Consider the following 18,042-nt stretch of genomic DNA (forward strand, 5'->3'; position numbering starts at 1 on the left):
CAATACCACACTTCCTACTCCAGGATGACAATGTTCACACACTCTACTGCATCGATGAAGGAGCAATGTTGTCACTCTAGGTTGCTGTTGTGTTTTGAACTATAAACACCTTCTTCTTTCCATTACATAGAACTGTACATGTTCAAAGTTCAAAGAAGATTAACTGAGAAAGCTGATAACAATATATACGATTTCAGTTCAGTGCACAGAAATACACTAGAATTCTAGCAGAATTGCATGACAAACCTAAAATAGGGTTTAAATTTGTGAACTTGGAAAACATCAGTTGAACTTATATGGGTGCCAAGGGTGAATCCATCCTATGCTGAACCCTTCTGCAGGAAAACATGATCTGAAAGATCCTTGTGGCCAGCATCTGTTGGATCTAGTCACGTTGCAATCCCTACTCCTCCAGGAACCTAAACATTCTTTCTCCTGCCTTCTCTCACAGCTCCATTGCAGGCCACAGGAAACTTTCACATGCTATCCCCCCACAGAAGGTTCATAATCAGCTGGATTCACCCATGACACTTTTGTAATTTTAACTGATGGTTTCCACAGCGTGAACAAATGAAAAATCAAGTTAATGCCATGCAAAATCTTTGTATATACAGGCCCCGGGAGAGACAGATGTTCTCTTTGGGAAAGAGAACAATGACCAGATGAGATCCCACAAGGGTAGAAGAAAGTCTGCTAATCTATGCATCAACACAGAAAGGCAAGGTTCAAGGCAAGGAGCTGGAGAGGGAGTTGAAATCAAACGTACAGTTTATATCCCTGGAGAAAAGGGCAAACAATATCCAGGAGTTAACAAAAATTGATAAATGTCCACCTACTGCGGAAAGTAAACCATGCACTGTCTTTTGAATTAAGGTTTTTCTGAGGATTTAGGAGGTTCTCTAATCCAGATTTGCCGATGTTCAGAGAACTATGTTTGTGAGGTCTAGATGTACAGTATAGACCCTAGGAGTAAGACAATGAACGTCTTTTCAGATCTTTTCCTTCCTACACTTAGACACATGAGTGCTCTTGCCTCCAGTGATAATAGTATCAAGGGTCTGTGCAAAGAGACATTGTCCCTCAAGGACCATAAAGGGCTGCACACCAGCACTTTATTTAGAGTAGTAAGAAGAGCCGGCAAAACTGTAATCCTTGAAGTATCGTTTATTGGTACATCAGAGTGACAATAAAACAGTAAACTGACCATTTTCGGCGATAGCCTTAGTCGTGAGTTATGGCTATTGCTGAAACGTGTCAGTTTGTTTTATTGTCACTCTGATGTACCAATAAATTACACTTCAAGGATTACAGTTTTGCCTGCTCTTCTTACTACTGTTGCATTGGAGTGTGTTGGGACACATTGAGCCTTGGCACCTGTGAGTGGACCTGGTGTATGGATTGAGTTGTCCCTGCAAAGAGCACTGTTACCTTTCTACTTTATTTAGAGTGTTCTGCACATGGGTATTGAAAAAAGTGCAATACAGAAGACAAACCAATAAACACAGCTGAAGCATGGTGCTCCATTCATCTGTTCCACTTGCTCTATCAGTGTTCTATTGCGAGTCCACTGCGACAGAGGGGGACATCTCTTTTAAGGAATTTTGATCATTTTGCTATGGTGACATTTTTAAGTCACTGTCAGAATAGGGTGAAAGGGTATAGCCCACCAGCAAGAACTGGGTTTTAAAGAGGGATTCCAACTGCTGATAGAATACTCAGTGGTAAGAATGCCCTCCGCTGCCCTAGTGGTTTGCCTGTTAAGGTGGGCCACTAGCAGATCCACAATGGGTGAAGAACAGTATTTAATGAAATGCCCTAAAAAAATGGGAAGTCCAGTAAGTCAGAGGGCAGTCAAGGACATGTCAAAGCGTTTCCATTCCCTTCAGTGCATCAGAGATTAAACTGTCTCTTTAAATTCTGGAATAATAGCTGAAGATTGTGACTCCTCAAGGCTAATTATGTCAGGTAAAGATTGGAGTGACTCCAAATCAGGAAAAGCCACTGTGACCAATAGTTTAGAAGCTGGCTAGGGCTAAGGCAGATCACCTATATACTTCATGAAGAAAGGCACAGGAGCACACTTAGAAGATATGTGGTCAGAGCCAGTCAGAAACCAACAAAATGTGGAGATGTTAAATGTACCAATGGAACCGAACAACCAAGGTAGCTCCCGATACTCAGCCCAACTGGCCTATTACCATAGGGAGTCATCGGAGACAAAGAAAATGTTGAGGCAATGCCAACAACTCTGGTCCTGGAATACACTCGGAAGCTAACCTAAAGTTGGGTCTGGAAATTGCCTTACGCAGAACCCAGTGCCCAAAAGTCATTTGCAGGCTAACCCTCAACAGAGTGGCACTTCACGTGGTTTGTTTAAAGTGGATGTTATCTAACAGTATTACACTATATGTTCTTTTCCTGAGTTCCAGTTTCTAAGAATTCACTTGGTTTGTGTGACTGGTTGGAAACAGCAGAATATTAACATCCTATATGTGTTTATGCTGAACTTAAGTGCCTGTGTTTCCGGTGAGTGTGCAATGCAGCCATACTAGAGCATGAAAGAATTTTCACTTACATATTCATTTGATGAACTTCACTGGATTATCTAATTATTTATCATAACTCACTGACCCGATGAACTTGATATTCAGCGGATGCACACATAATGTGATCACTGTTTTTGATTATGTATATGATTGAACTTTTGCACGCTTCTGAATTTTTATTTCAATCGTACTTTATGTTAACTAGAGCCCTGCAATTGTTATGGTTTTGTAAGGGAGAGTATACTGCCTCTTTTTGCTCGTTGCTCTTTTCAGAGTGTAGCAGGTGCTACCTGCCGCATCTGTCCCCTCCCCCGCTCAAATCTCCTGGAGTTGTGACAGGGGAGAAGGGGAGCTGCCAGCTTCCCACCCCCCCGCTCGAATCGCACACTGCCCCACAGCGGGAAACAGGAGTGGCTGCAGGCTCTTTCCTCCCCCCTGCTTACTCCTCCACTGGGTGGATCTGAGTCATGGCACTGTGAAAGAGAGGAGGAGATATAGAAGGATTGAGAGGGTAACTTAAACTCTCTAAAAAAAAAGCGGTAATTATAAATAGTATTATAATGACATATGAACAAACAAATACCCTATTACTTGACAAGGTCAACAGATACCCAACAGAACAGACATGGAGGTATGGATCCTTTCACTGGGTGAATGAAAAGTCCATATTAGGTGCAAAAAAACAATATGTATCTATATCAAGGGGTAAGGTCCATAAACTCCTCCATGCTTTCTTGTCAACACATTTCACAATTCAATAGCTTCCTCAGGACATACTGGGTAGGTGATGATATATAATTAAAATTATACAGAGAAAAGAAAAATATAGGTATCCATAATATTAAACACTTAAATATGCACAAACATATTAAGCATTTTTTATATATATTGTGACAGAGCGAGGCTCTGTCCCTATGAAATTAGAGGTAAAGGAGACACAGAGTTTGCATATCTGTGGACTGCAGGACTACAGATTGTAGAGTTTAAATGGAGAAAACTGCTCTGTCAGTTTTCTCCAGGTTTTGCTAGCTCCAGATGGGATTCTGTAGTTCGGAGATCCCTGAGAGTCATAGGTGGGACGGGATCTCCAAACCTGTGTCTGGGTCTTGAGGATAGCGAGCAGGGTGTGTGCCCAGCTGCACACAGCCCATATAATGCCAGGATGGTGGAGTGTGAGCAGCTTGTTGCTGCTGGTTGATGACAAACCTGTGTTGGAGAGTGGTCTGCCCTGTGAGAGACTGTAGTCTGTGTAAGGGACTAAGGAAAGGCTGACCTGCCTTGAGAGTCGGGAAGACTACGGAAGCCAGTGAGTCCAGGGGGCTGGACAGAATCGATAAGTCTGTTGGGAGCAAGCAGAGGAACTGCTGACAATTGAGAGCCAGGTGGCTTGGTATGTTTTCATTTGTGTGATGAATGGAGTTAAACCCCTGTGTGGGATTCCAGGATGGACTATTGTTTTGTTTTTCCTTTAATAAACGTGGGCTACCAGGCCCTTAAAGAGGAAGTAAACCCTGATGAGTTTACTTCCTCTTTTTTTCCCTGCAAAGGTAAAGCATAATGGACTACTATGCATTGCATAGTAGCCCATTATGTGTCACTTACCTGACACAGGAGCCAGCGAAGTCACGCTGTCCCCTGTAGTCCGCCGCATCCATCTTGCTGGTGGCGTCTCGCAGCTCCGCCGCTGTCATTCGGCGAAGCCGCGATGACGTCACTCCCGCGCATGCGCACGGGAGTCGACAAATGCGGCAGCTCCATTTTTGGAACTGCCGCGTTCAGTGCGCCTGCGTGCCGCTTTTGCGCCGTTTTCGGGCAAATATCTCCTAAACCATATAGGTTTAGGAGATATTGCTTGGACCTACAGGTAAGCCTTAATCTAGGCTTACCTGTAGGTCAAAGTGGTTTGTAAGGGTTTACAACCACTTTAACTATAAATGCCTGCCCGATGTGGACTGAAAATGCATCTAACCACGTGTGTGTGTGTGTGTGTGTGTGTGTATGAATCTTTGAGAATTACGTACATGAACAAACAAAACACCACATGTATGCTTGACTGATAGGCCTTGAAACCAGGTATAGGGTGACACCATACAAGACAGAATATGAATCAAATCAACCTTTAAAAGGATTGAGAAAGAGAGAGGAGGAGAGCTGTGAGCTGTCACTGGCTCATTCACCCACTTAAACCCCCTCACCTGTCAGCAGCAAGGGACCAATCAGAGGGGAGCAGTAAGTACACAATGGGACATGTACTTCTGAAGACAGACAACCCACCGCAATTTACAAGGGGAAAACTACAGCCCCCAGCATGCCCAGAAGGAAGGGGAGGGATACCTAGGAGCCTGGGAAAAATAAAGGAGGAGAGTGTGTGGGTTACCGAGGAGAAAGGAAGAGATGGCTGAGGATTTGGCTGGGGGAATGCTGTCAGAGAGAGACAAAGCCACAAAAGTCCCTTGAGTAGTGCCCACCTCGGACCTGAAGCAGAGGAGAGACCCTGCCAAGAATTATGGAGGACAGCGTGGTGAGAGGATGGGTGCTGAGGGGAATGCCACCTTAGAGAGAGAGAGGAGCCTGAGGTGGCTCAGTGGGAGAAATAGACCAAGCCACAACAGTCCCTTAGGGTGTGCCAGTCTTGGCACCTGAAGCCACGGAAAGGTCCATGCTACTCCAGCATCAAAAGACGGGCTGAGGGGGCTGAGGGGAGCCAGGAACAGTAACAACCACACAGTCCACCACCATTTAGACCAGGGACCCCACTCAACAGTCCAATGCCCCCCCCCAGGGGAGATGACCCACACCACTTCAGGGATCTCAATACCCAACCAGGTATCAGGTCAGCCGTTGTCTGGTCACCTTGCCAGCTTCTCTACCAGTCATCCCGATCGGCCCGCCAGGAGATGATCCGGTGCCTTACTACTAGGGTTGCACAGATACCAATACTAATAGTTGCACCGATACCGAGCATATGCATGAGCACTTGTACTCGTGCAAATTATCCGATGCTTGGCCCGATACCTGGGCAGTCAGGGATGATTGGTGCAGCAGTGGTGGGGGGGGGGAGGTAGGTACAAGCACCGATCTCTCTGTATAGATTTCAATAAAGCACCTGGCAGCTGTTTCTCCTCCTCTCCTTCCGTGGCTTTCAGTTGCTTTATTGAAATCTATACAGGGAGATCAGTGCTTGTAACCCATCCCACCACCAAACCGATCATCCCTGATTGTCTCTTGTGTCCTCCTCCGTGCTCCTCTGGTCTCCCTTCCAGTCCCCCTCCATGCTCCTCCAGTGGAGGTAGGAGCCAGTAAATCTAATTTACCAGCTCCTTCCTTTCCTTTTCTGAATGCACAGTCAGTGATCACTGACTCTGCGCATTCATAACTGAGCATTGTAAAACTGTGTTTACGATGTCTCCATTTATGAATGTACAGGAGCCTCTGTCTCCTGTCCATTCATCTTCAGTGCAGCTGAGGCTGCAGAGAAAGGGACTGGGGAACCTGTGTCCTCAGTCCCTTTCTCTGTCTCAAAAGGGAGATGTTCAGACCCCTAATATCTCACAGGGCTGATAAAAAAAAATAATTAAAAGAAAACTGTAAAAAATATTTAACGTTAAAATTTTTAAAAATTAAAAACTACCGACACAGTCCACGTGTCATCCGTGCCCATCAGCGCTGCATATTAGTGCCACTGTCACATGACATTAAAAAAAGTATCGGTAATCGTTATCGGTGAGTATCGGTACTTGTACTTGGTCTTAAAGTGGTATCGGTGCAACCCTACTCACTACATCGGCAGGAGCCTGAACCAGCATTTGGGATTTCTGTTGTGGCATTGCATAGAGGATTGGTGAGCGGGTGTAAACACAACATCCTTCCTAACACAGTATAGGCACTGCCTGCAGACACCAATTTCCCTTTCTAGTGTCAGGGAAAACTTGTTTGGAGCTAACACCTTTAGCCGGTTTGTTCTTATAAATTACGGAACATCCTAGATTATTACTACTTCATTTGAGCATGTTTAAGCATGTTTAAACCTACTCTTAATACAAGGGCACCACCGTTTGCTAGCAGAAGACACTAGTACTCTTCACCCCAGGACCTGTAACTACACTACAAAACTGTTTTATTCATTTTTTTTAAATCTCTCAACCAGAAAGGGCTGAGAAGTCAACAAACCTTCTCTCCTCCCTCTTAGCGCCCATGTAATAGGCATAAAAAAAATGTGTTTTTTTTCCTTTCTATATTTACAGCAGCTAAATATTAAAGGTTGTCATTTCTATAACACTCTGAAGTAAGGTTTAACAGTGCTGTATGTTTCCATATATTTTAAACCTTGATAATATATTCAACTTGTTTATCACTACCAGGTGTGTCTATTTCTGGTAATTATTCACAGCCAGGATAAAGGAATTTTTTTACTTGTGTTCGTAAAAGCACTTGCAGTGATTTTATATAACCAGGTGTGCCAGAGGAGTTGGGGTCATTCTTGGAGTTGAGGCACAGAACAGAGGACCCCAAATCACCAGGCGACTCTTTCAGGGGTGGCGCTACATGTGAGGGCTCGTCCGGGATCCTCTTTCACTAGCAAATCTCCAAGAAAATGCCCCAGAGAGTGTCAAGATGGACCCTGCCACTGCAACCCAGTGTTGTAAGGAAGATAATGGACAACGGGAGTCAAATGTTGCAATCAACAGTCCTGGAGTGCCCTGGATCGAGGAACAGATCAGTCAAGCAATGAAGATATCAAGATAACTCCTGCACTTATGCCCTAATAGAGTGGGGGAAAGGGATTCCTACAAGTTTCCAAAGGGCCAGCATACAGTTGACCAGCGATATCAAAGCTCATCTAAACCAGCTGAATGCATTGGATGTGAGCCCCGAAAGTTTAGGACAAGCAGCATCATGGGAGACTTTGTGGAAAGGTGCCAAAAGAATAACCCAACATGCAGTGCATCTGGATATCGAAAACTGAGGGCTTTTTCAGCAAAGCAACCAGTTCCTGCCAGAAAGGACAGCTTTGAGGAATGGCTGGAGCAAACTTAAGATGAATGGGATGTTCCTGAGGCCCAGAAAAAACTGAGAATTACTGAGAGCTTAAGGGGGCCTGCCTCAGAAGCGATTCATATTTTAAAACTTAGCAAACAGGATTGTAATGCTCATGAGTATTCTGCAAGATGTGTTTGAGTGAACAGAAAAGGCCTCTGACCTTAGGTATGCTTGAACTGATACATATCAAATTGAAGGGGAGAAGCTATCTGACTATATGAGGTGCCTAGAGAAGGTAATGCACCAGGTATTACAAAAAAAAAGGGCTTGGATCCCAGCTCAATAAGGTCCAGACACAACAGGTTTTGAGGGGAGCTCAACCTCTAGACCCTATCACAATCCAGCTGAAAACTCGGAGAGACAGGGGAGTCTTAAAATATCCTGAATTAATCAGGGTTGTACGAGAAGAGGCTGGAATGCTGGAAAGCAAAAAGACCAAGAAATCAGAGCCTGCTGCTGGGGTTAGAGTAGCTACTGCGGCTGATGGCAACGCAGAGATAGAGCTTTTGAAAGCCCAGGTTGTCACAATTGATGGAGATGATTCCTCTACTGACAGCCAATATCACTCTCTAACCTGGTGAGGAAGTCTCGGAATCCAAGCAGTCCGCAAACCCTATAATTGTCCAGGTCAAGAAGCCAGTGAATCAAAGGGTTTGCTTTAACTGTGGAGGAGTGGGGCATTACCAACGTGTTTGTCCAAGCCCACTGAAAACTAAAACCCAGTGTCCAAAGCCAGTGGGAAAACACAGAGGGCCCCGGTGAAGGAGCCAACCAGGTGCCCACCTACAGACCTTAGCTCCATAATCAAAGACGCAAAGAAACCACAGCGGAAGCCCACATTTTTACAGAGGGCCCCCGCTGCTGTTTCTGAGTGACCATACAACCCCCTTTCCTCGACCTTGGGGACCCAGTTGCTGAGAATAGTTGTACACCAGCCCTCTGTGGCCCAACAAAGATGCAAGAAAAACCCAAAGCTCATCAAGAAGGGGGCATGAATACAGACAACAGGACAAGCTAGCTACCCTACTCCTTGGTAGAGTAATTCTCCTGCTCTATAAGACTTTGGTCCGGCCGTAACCTAGAATATGATGTCCAGTTCTGGGCACCAGTCCTCAGGAAGGATGTACTAAAAATGGAGCGAGTACAAAGAAGGGCAACAAAGCTAATAAATGGTCTGGAGGATATTGGTTATTAGGAAAGGTTGCAAGCACTGAACTTATTCTCTCTGGAGAAGAGACGCTTGAGAGGGGATATTATGTCAATTTATAAGTAAGATACTGGTGACTAGGGATGGGCCGAACACCCCCCTGTTCGGACCAGAACCTGCGAACGGACCGAAAATTTCCACAAACTTTAGAACCCCATTAAAGTCAAAGGGATTCGACCGTTCGAAAGCAAATGTGCTAATTTTAAAGGCTAATATGCAAGTTATTGTCCTAAAAAGGGTTTGGGGAGTCCTGCCCCAGGGGACATGTCAATACAAAAAAAAAGTTTTAAAAACTGTTGTTTTTTCGGGAGCACTGATCTTAAAGTGAGCAAAAAAAAGTGAAATATTCCTTTAAATATCGTGCCTGGGGGTATCTATGGTATGCCTGTGAAGTGGCACGTGTTTCTCGTGTTTAGAAATGTCCCTGCACAAAATGACATTTCTAACGGAAAAAAAATAATTTAAAACTGCTTGCAGTTTTAATGTAATGTCTGGTCTCTGCAATATGGATGAAAATCATTGAGAAAAATAGCATGGGTAACCCACCACCTGCCCATTACCAGCCCCTTTGGGTCTTATGGATATTAAGTGGAATCCCGTACCCAAATTAAAAAAAGGAAAGGTGTAGGGATGAGCCAAACACCCCCCGGTTCGGTTCGCACCAGAACTTTCGAATGGACCCCAAATTCGTACGAACGTTAGAGCCCCATTGAAGTCTATGGGACTCGAACGTTCGAAATTAAAAGTGCTAATTTTAACGGCTAATATGCAAGATACTGTCCTAAAAAGGGTTTGGGGACCTGGCTCCTGCCCCAGGGGACATGGGTCAATGCAAAAAAAAGGTTTAAAAACAGCCGTTTTGGCGCGGGAGCACTGATTTTAATGACGATTAAAGTGGAAAAAAAATGTGAAATATTCCTTTAAATATGGTGCCTGGGGGGTGTCTGTAGTATGCCTGTGAAGTGCCATGTGTTTCCCGTGTTTAGAACAGTCCCTGCACAAAATGACATTTAACGGAAATAACGTCATTTAAAGCTGCTTGCGGTTTTAATGTTATATCTGGTTCCTGCAATATGGTTGAAAATCATTGAGAAAAATGGCATGGGTAGCCCTCCCTGCCCATTACCAGCCCCTTTGGGTCTTGTACGCATATTAAGGGGAACCCCATACCCATATTAAAAAAAGGAAATGCGTGTGGCCCCCAGGCCCTATATACTCAGAACAGCAGTATACAGGCAGTGCAAACAAGACAGGGACTGTGTAGGTTTGTTGTGTTAAGTTGAATCTGTTTGTAATTTTCAACTGGTACATTTTTAAAGTGTAGCTCCAGTCAAAAAAAAATTTTTTAAGCTTTTTGGAAAACATAGGGAAGGGTTATCACCCCTGTATAATTTGTTTTTTCGTCCATCTTTTTTCATCTCACTTGCTGTTGTCTCCTTCCGTTTGCAAGTAGGAGATGTTTGTAAATTGGATGTTTGAAAGTAGGGGCCTGCCCTATATGCTCTGCAGAAATGGCGGAACAAGGTGTTGGTTTTGCCACAACATTGTAAGCCATCAAAGTGACTCTTGGTGGGCGCTGGAGTGCCCTGCTGTGAATGATTATATCAAGAATTGTAATTACATGCCATTGTTGAACAGTGGTAGAAAAATTGACCTTTGGTGGTTGTGGTGCTGGTGCCACAACACTATAAGTCCTCACAGTTACTCTGGGTGGGCACAGGAAAATGCCCTCCTGTGAAATATTATATCAAGAATTGTAATTACATGTCCCTGTTAAACAGGGGCAGAAAAATTGGGCCTTAGGCACTGGTGCTGGTGCCACGACACTGCAACCTCGCCCATATACTCTAGTTTTATTGCAGGAATTAGCCCTGCTGCAAAGCATTGCATCAAAAATTGTAATTAAACGCCCCTGTTAAACAGGGGCAGAAAAATTGGGCTGATGGCACTGGTGCTGGTGCCACGACACTGCAACTTCTCCCATATACTCTTGTTTTATTGCAGGAATTAGCCCTGCTGCAAAGCATTGCATCAAAAATTGTACTTAAACGCCCCTGTTAAACAGGGGCAGAAAAATTGGGCTTTAGGCACTGGTGCTGGTGCCACGACACTGCAACCTCTCCCATATACTCTAGTTTTATTGCAGGAATTAGCCCTGCTGCAAAGCATTGCATCAAAAATTGTACTTAAACGCCCCTGCTAAACAGGGGCAGAAAAATTGGGCTGATGGCATCACCCAGAAACAGAAATGTTCTTCCAACATATCATCAGAGGAGGAAGAGGATAGACAATCAACATAACAGGACAGTCACTCAGCATCAGCATAGGCAGTCTTGAAGGGATGTGATATTTCAAAAAAAATTATTCGGTTACATCAGCTTCAGGTGCTTGGTAACTGTGGGTGATCCAAGACTGATTCATCTTGATGAAGGTCAGTCGATCAACTGATTCGGTAGACAGCCGCACCCTGTGATCGGTAACAAAGCCACCAGCAGCACTGAAGGTGCGTTCAGAAAGAACGCTGGATGCAGGACCGGCCAGTAGCTCAATTGGATACTGTGCAAGCTCTGGCCAGTGATCCATCCTCAAGACCCAGTAACCCAGAGGATTTTCGGTGGGAAAGGTGTCCAAGTCTGACCTTGCCCCTAGGTATTCCTGCACCATGTAAATCAGACGCTGGCGATGGTTGCTGGAACCGATCATACCTTGGGGCTGCGGACTAAAAAATTGTCTGAAAGCATCAGTCAGACGGCCACCTTCTCCACCGCTCCTTCTGACCGATGCCTCAGCAACACGTTGTCCAGGACCAGGAGTTTGTAACCTTCCAGTCTCTGGGAACGCGTTGCACAGACCTTTCTGCAAGGCCTCCCGGAGATGTCTCATACTCTGCTCCCTCTGCGATGGCAAGATAAGGTCGGCCACCTTACCCTTGTACCGTGGATCAAGGAGAGTGGCCAGCCAGTAATGGCCCCTCTCCTTGATCCGAAGAATACGAGGATCCTTCCGCAGGCTTTGCAGGATCAGGGAGGCCATGCAGCGTAGGTTAGCTGAGGCATTCAGTCCGGAGTCCTCTGGGTCACTAAGGACAACATGATCCGCAGCTACCTCCTCCCAGCCACGTACAAGTCCACGTGTTTCTTGGGACTGTAAATCATCCCTCCAAGACTGCTGCTGCTGCTGATGCTGAGTGCCAGCCTCCACCTCCATGCTGACACAATCATCCTCCTCCTCCTCTTCCTCCTCCTCATCCTCTTCCTGTGTGATGGGTGGCACAGCAGGAACACTGTCTGGATAAAGGGGGCCTTGAGAGGCAAGGAAGTCCTCCTCTTCCTGCCTCTGTTCTGCCTCAAGTGCCCTGTCCATTATTCCACGCAGCGTATGCTCCAAGAGGTGGACAAGAGGTACAGTGTCACTGATGCATGCACTGTCACTGCTCACCATCCTTGTGGCCTCCTCAAATGGTGACAGGACAGTGCATGCATCCCTGATCATGCCCCACTGGTGTGGTGAGAAAAATCCGAGCTCCCCTGACCCTGTCCTGGTGCCGTAGTCGCACAGGTACTCATTGATGGCCCTCTGCTGCATGGGAAAGGTGTCCAAGTCTGACCTTGCCCCTAGGTATTCCTGCACCATGTAAATCAGACGCTGGCGATGGTTGCTGGAACCGATCATACCTTGGGGCTGCGGACTAAAAAATTGTCTGAAAGCATCAGTCAGACGGCCACCTTCTCCACCGCTCCTTCTGACCGATGCCTCAGCAACACGTTGTCCAGGACCAGGAGTTTGTAACCTTCCAGTCTCTGGGAACGCGTTGCACAGAAATTTCTGCAAGGCCTCCCGGAGATGTCTCATCCTCTGCTCCCTCTGCGGCAGCAAGATAAGGTCTGCAACCTTACCCTTGTACCGTGGATCAAGGAGAGTGACCAGCCAGTAATGGTCCCTCTCCTTGATCCAAAGAATACGAGGGTCCTTCTGCAGGCTTTGCAGGATCAGGGAGGCCATGCACCTTAGGATAGCTGAGGCATTTGGTCCGGAGTCCTCTGCGTCAATAAGGACAACATGATCCGCAGCTACCTCCTCCCAGCCACGTACAAGTCCACGGATTTCTTGGGACTGTAAATCATCCCTACAAGACTGCTGCTGCTGATGCTGAGTGCCAGGCTCCAACTCCATGCTGACACAATCATCCTCCTCCTCGTCCTCTTTCTGTGTGATGGGTGGCACAGCAGGAACACTGTCTGGATAAAGGGGGCCTTGAGAGGCAAGGAAGTCCTCCTCTTCCTGCCTCTGTTCTGCCTCAAGTGCCCTGTCCATTATTCCACGCAGCGTATGCTCCAAGAGGTGGACAAGAGGTACAGTGTCACTGATGCATGCACTGTCACTGCTCACCATCCTTGTGGCCTCCTCAAATGGTGACAGGACAGTGCATGCATCCCTGATCATGCCCCACTGGCGTGGTGAGAAAAATCCGAGCTCCCCTGACCCTGTCCTGGTGCCGTAGTCGCACAGGTACTCATTGATGGCCCTCTGCTGCATGTGCAGCCGCTGCAGCATGGCCAACGTTGAGTTCCACCTGGTGGGCATGTCACATATAAGGCGGTTCTTGGGCAGGTTCAACTCCTTTTGGAGCTCAGCCAGCCGAGCACAGGCATTAAATGATCGGTGGAAATGCACACAGACTTTCCTGGCCTGCTTCAGGACATCCTGTAAGCTGGGGTACCTGCCCAAGAACCGCTGCACCACCAGGTTAAGGACGTGAGCTACACAGGGCACATGGGTCAGTTGTCTCTGTCGGACGGCGGAGAGGAGGTTGGTGCCATTGTCGCAAACCACCATTCCTGGCTTAAGCTGGCGTGGCGTCAACCACCTCTCGGCCTGCCCCTGCAGAGCTGACAAAACATCCGCCCCAGTGTGGCTCCTGTCCCCCAAACAAACCAGCGCAAGCACGGCATGGCATCGTTTTGCCTGCGTACTTGCGTAGCTCCTGGAACGCCTACGGAGCACCGCTGGTTCTGCGGACAGAGCACTGGAAGAGGCCATGGAGGAAGAAGAAGAGGAGGGGGTGGAGGAGAGAGGTGTGTCACAACCAATAGTAGCATTTTGGAGGCGTGGTGGCGGAACAACCTCCAACACTACTGCACCTTGTCCTGCATCCTTCCCAGCTGCCAGAAGAGTGACCCAATGGGCCGTGAAAGACAGGTAATGTCCCTGCCCATGCCTGCTGGACCATGAGTCAGCGGTAATATGCACCTTACCGCTGACCGCCCTGTCCAGCGAGGCAAGGACATTGCCTTCCACATGCCAGTAGAGAGCCGGAATCACCTTCCGTGAGAAAAAGTGGCGTTTGGGGACCTGCCACTAAGGAACCACACATTGTACAAACTCACGGAAGGGGGCCGAGTCTACCAACTGAAAAGGCAGCAGTTGAAGTGCTAGCAATTTAGCTAAGCTAGCATTCAACCACTGGGCATGTGGATGGCTGGGAGTGAACTTCTTTCGCCGGTCCAGCAGCTGGGGCAGGGACATTTGCCTGCTATAATCGGACGTGGGTGTACTGCTAGCAGAGTGCCCGGAAACACTTGGCTGTGACACACCTAATTCTACACCTTCATTCCTCTCAGAGCAGGTTTCAGAGAGGACCGAAGGTCTAGTGGGGTTGGAGATGCCAGCTGATGAGGAGCAAGGAGAGGTCCGCTTTGTTCTTTGGTGTGGGTCTTTGAGGTACGCTTGCCAACGAGCTGCATGGCAGGTCAACATATGTCTGGTCAAGCATGTGGTGCCCAAGCGGCTGATGTTTTGACCACGCGAGATACGCTTGAGACATATGTTGCAAATAGCAGCGGTGCGATCTGATGCACTCGTCTCAAAAAAGGCCCACACCAATGAACTTTTAGCATAACGTGCAGAGGCAGCGCCCTGCACAGGTGTGATTCAGTCAGTGTGCTGCCCCTAAGCTAGCCCCCGGAGGGCATCCTGCCTCGTTGGACATGTGCCTCCTCCTCCTCCTCCTCCTCTCTCCTTCCATGCACCCACGTGGAGTCAGTGCCCTCATCATCCCCTCCCTCTTCATCGCTGTAGCAAACCTGGCAGTATGCTGCAGCTTGTGGAACATGACTGCCAGATTGCTGTCCTTCTTGAGCATCCCCTCTCTCTGCATTCACGCTACTGCCTTTCTCTAGCTGAGTGTCATCATCAGAGGCTACAAAACACTGGGCATCCTCCTGGAGCATGTACCCAACACTGTGCTCAAAGAGTTCAGGAGACTCCTCAGGAGGACGTGGTGGGTCTAGGCAAGGAGTCACTGATGATGACATTGAGAGGAGGGAAGACGATGCGTTGGCAGCTGCTTTGCTAGTACCCTGAGACTGGGTGAGAGAGGATGAGGAGGATGAAGAGGGCTTGGTCATCCACTCTACCAAGTCGTTGGCATGTTGCGGCTCAACATGTCCAGCTGCCGAAAAGAAGGACAAGCGTGTCCCATGGCCACGTGCTGATGACAATGCACCGCGTCCACGACCAGCACTGTTGTCTCTAGACACAGAGCCTGCTTGCCCTCTTTTATCGGCTCGCACCTGTCTGCCTCTCCTTGCTGGCCTTCCAGACATGGTAATGGCCTGAAGGGAGTTGGGTAAAAAAGCAGTTGGGTAGTGTATATTGTGCTAGAGGCACACAACACCCACTAACTCCTGCAGATGCCTTTATTATAGAACACCAGAGATAAAGGGGTATATACAGATGTATACTGTGCTGTGCTGGAGGCACACACAACTTCCAATAACTCCTGCAGATGGCAAGTGGGCTCAAATAGAGAAGAGCTATGTAGGTGGATATAGCGGTATGTACTGGGTACAGAGCACGCAGACAGCACGCACTAGCTCATAACTCTACTGACTGCAAGCTCTATTATAAAAGATAGATCACTAGCTATATAGGTGAGGTGAATATAGCGGTGTATACTGTGGTCAGGGCATGCAGACAACAACCACTACACAACAACAAGATCGAAAATTGGCCGAAAACGATCGGTGTGTACTGTGTTGAAGGTAGACAGAACACCCACTGCTTCAGACGCCAACACACTACACAAGACCGCCGCGCTGGCGGCCTTATATAGTGTGGGGCGTGCACTACACAGCCTGAGCTATGATTGGCCACAGGCATCCTGCCTGTGGCCAATCATGGCTCTCCTCGCTGCTGGCGCTGCGATTGGCCAAGCATGCGGGGTCACAGTGCATGCTTGGCCAATCATGAGCCAGCAATGCACTGCGCCATCGCAGTGCATTGTGGGTCGCGAGCGCCACACAAATTTGGCGCGAACGGACCAAACGTATGTTCGACTCGAACACGAAGCTCATCCCTAGAAAGGTGCTATATACTCAGAACAGCAGTATACAGGCGTTGCAAACAAGACAGGGACTGTGTAGGTTTGTTGTTAAGTAGTATCCATTTGCATTTTTGAACTGGTACATTTTTAAAGTGTAGCTCCAGTCAAAAAAAAATTTTTTAAGCTTTTTGGAAAACATACAGTAAGGAAGGCTTATCACCCCTGTAACATTTTTTTGCTGTCTGTGCACCTCTTCAGAAGATTTCACCTTACTTTCTGTCCCAATGACAAATGTTTTTTGAAAATTTGTGGTTTTTCAGTAAAACAAGGATTGGGATAAAGCATCAGTGGAGAAGAGACACGTTTTTCTCATATCAACTCACAGGAGAGAATTTCCCTTCCTAGGGGTAGATTTCATCTCACTTCCTGTTGTCTCCTTCCGTTTGCAAGTAGGAGACACTTGTAAGTTGGATGTTTGAAAGTAGGGGCCTGCCCTATATGCTCTGCATAAATTTGGGCCTAAGGTGTTGGTGTTGCCACAACACTGTAAGCTCTCAAAGTGACTCTTGGTTGGCGATGGAACGCCCTGTTGTGTACTATTATATCAAGAATTGTAATTAAATGCCATTGTTGAACAGTAGTAGAAAAATTGGGCCGATGGTGGTGACGGTGGTGGTGCCGGTGCCATAACACTGTAAGTCCTCACAGTTACTCTTGGTGGGCGCTGGAATGGCCCCTGCTGTGAAATATTATATCAAGAATTGTAATTACATGCACCTGTTGAACAGGGGCACAAAGATTGGGCCTTAGGCACTGGTGCCACAACACTGCAACACCTCACAGAAACTCTAGTTGGAGAGCAGAAATGAGCCCTTCTGCAAAATATTGCATCAAAAATTGTAATTACACGCCCCTGTTAAACAGGGGCTGAAAAATTGGGCCTTGGCCACTGGTGGCAGTGCCCAGAACCAAAAATGTTCTTCCAAGCTATTGTCATAATCATTGAGGAGGAAGAGGATAGTCACTCAGCATAACAGGATAGTCATTCAGCATCAGCATAGGCAGTCTTGAAGGGATCTGACATTTGAAAAAAAAATTATTTGGTTGCATCATCATCAGGTGCTTGGTAGCTGGTGGTGATCCAAGACTGATTCATTTTTATGAAAGTCAGTCAATCAACCGAGTCAGTGGATAGGCTCACCCTGTGATCGGTTACAAAGCCTCCAAAAGCACTGAATGTGCATTCCAAAAGAACACTGGATGCAGGACAGGCCAGTAGCTCAATTGCATACTGTGCAAGCTCTGGCCAGTGATCCATCCTCAAGACCCAGTAACCCAGAGGATTTTCAGTGGGAAAGGTGTCCAAGTCTGATGTTGCCCCTAGGTATTCCTGCACCATGTAAATCAGATGCTGGCAATGGTTGCTGGAACCGATCATACCTTGGGGCTGCGGACCAAAAAATTGTCTGAACGCATTGGCCAGATGGACACCTTCTTCACCGCTCCTTCTGTGACTGACCAAAAGCCTCAGCAACACGTTGTCCAGGACCAGGAATTTGTAACCTCCCAGTCTCTGGGAACACGTTGCACAAACCTTTCTGCAAGGCCTCCCGAAGATGCTCCCTCTGCGATGGCAAGATAAGGTCTGCAACCTTACCCTTGCACCTTGGATCAAGGAGGGTTGCCAGCGGGAATGATCCCTCTCCTTGATCCGACGAATACGAGGATCCTTCCGCAGGCTTTTCAGGATCAGGGAGGCCATGCAGCGTAGGTTAGCTGAGGCACTCAGTCCAGAGTCCTCTGGGTCAATAAGGATGACATGATCCACAGCCACCTCCTCCCAGACACATACAAGTCCACGGGTTTCTTGGGACTGTAAATGATCCCTAAAAGACTGCTGCTGATGCTGAGTGCCAGGCTCCACC

The 18,042-nt window shown here is 47.3% G+C and overlaps 1 protein-coding gene across 2 annotated transcripts in view; it reads right to left on the bottom strand.

Moving 5' to 3' along the window:
• The window catches only part of P2RX3 (purinergic receptor P2X 3), a 552,515-nt gene that overhangs the window by 371,780 nt on the left and 162,693 nt on the right, over positions 1-18,042 (bottom strand). The gene's annotated exons all lie outside the window — the stretch shown is intronic.

The sequence above is a fragment of the Lithobates pipiens genome, unplaced genomic scaffold (genome assembly GCF_037356315.1).
Source record: "Lithobates pipiens isolate NorthernLeopardFrog02 unplaced genomic scaffold, aLitPip1_a1.2 Scaffold_19, whole genome shotgun sequence".
Classification (NCBI taxonomy): domain Eukaryota; kingdom Metazoa; phylum Chordata; class Amphibia; order Anura; family Ranidae; genus Lithobates; species Lithobates pipiens.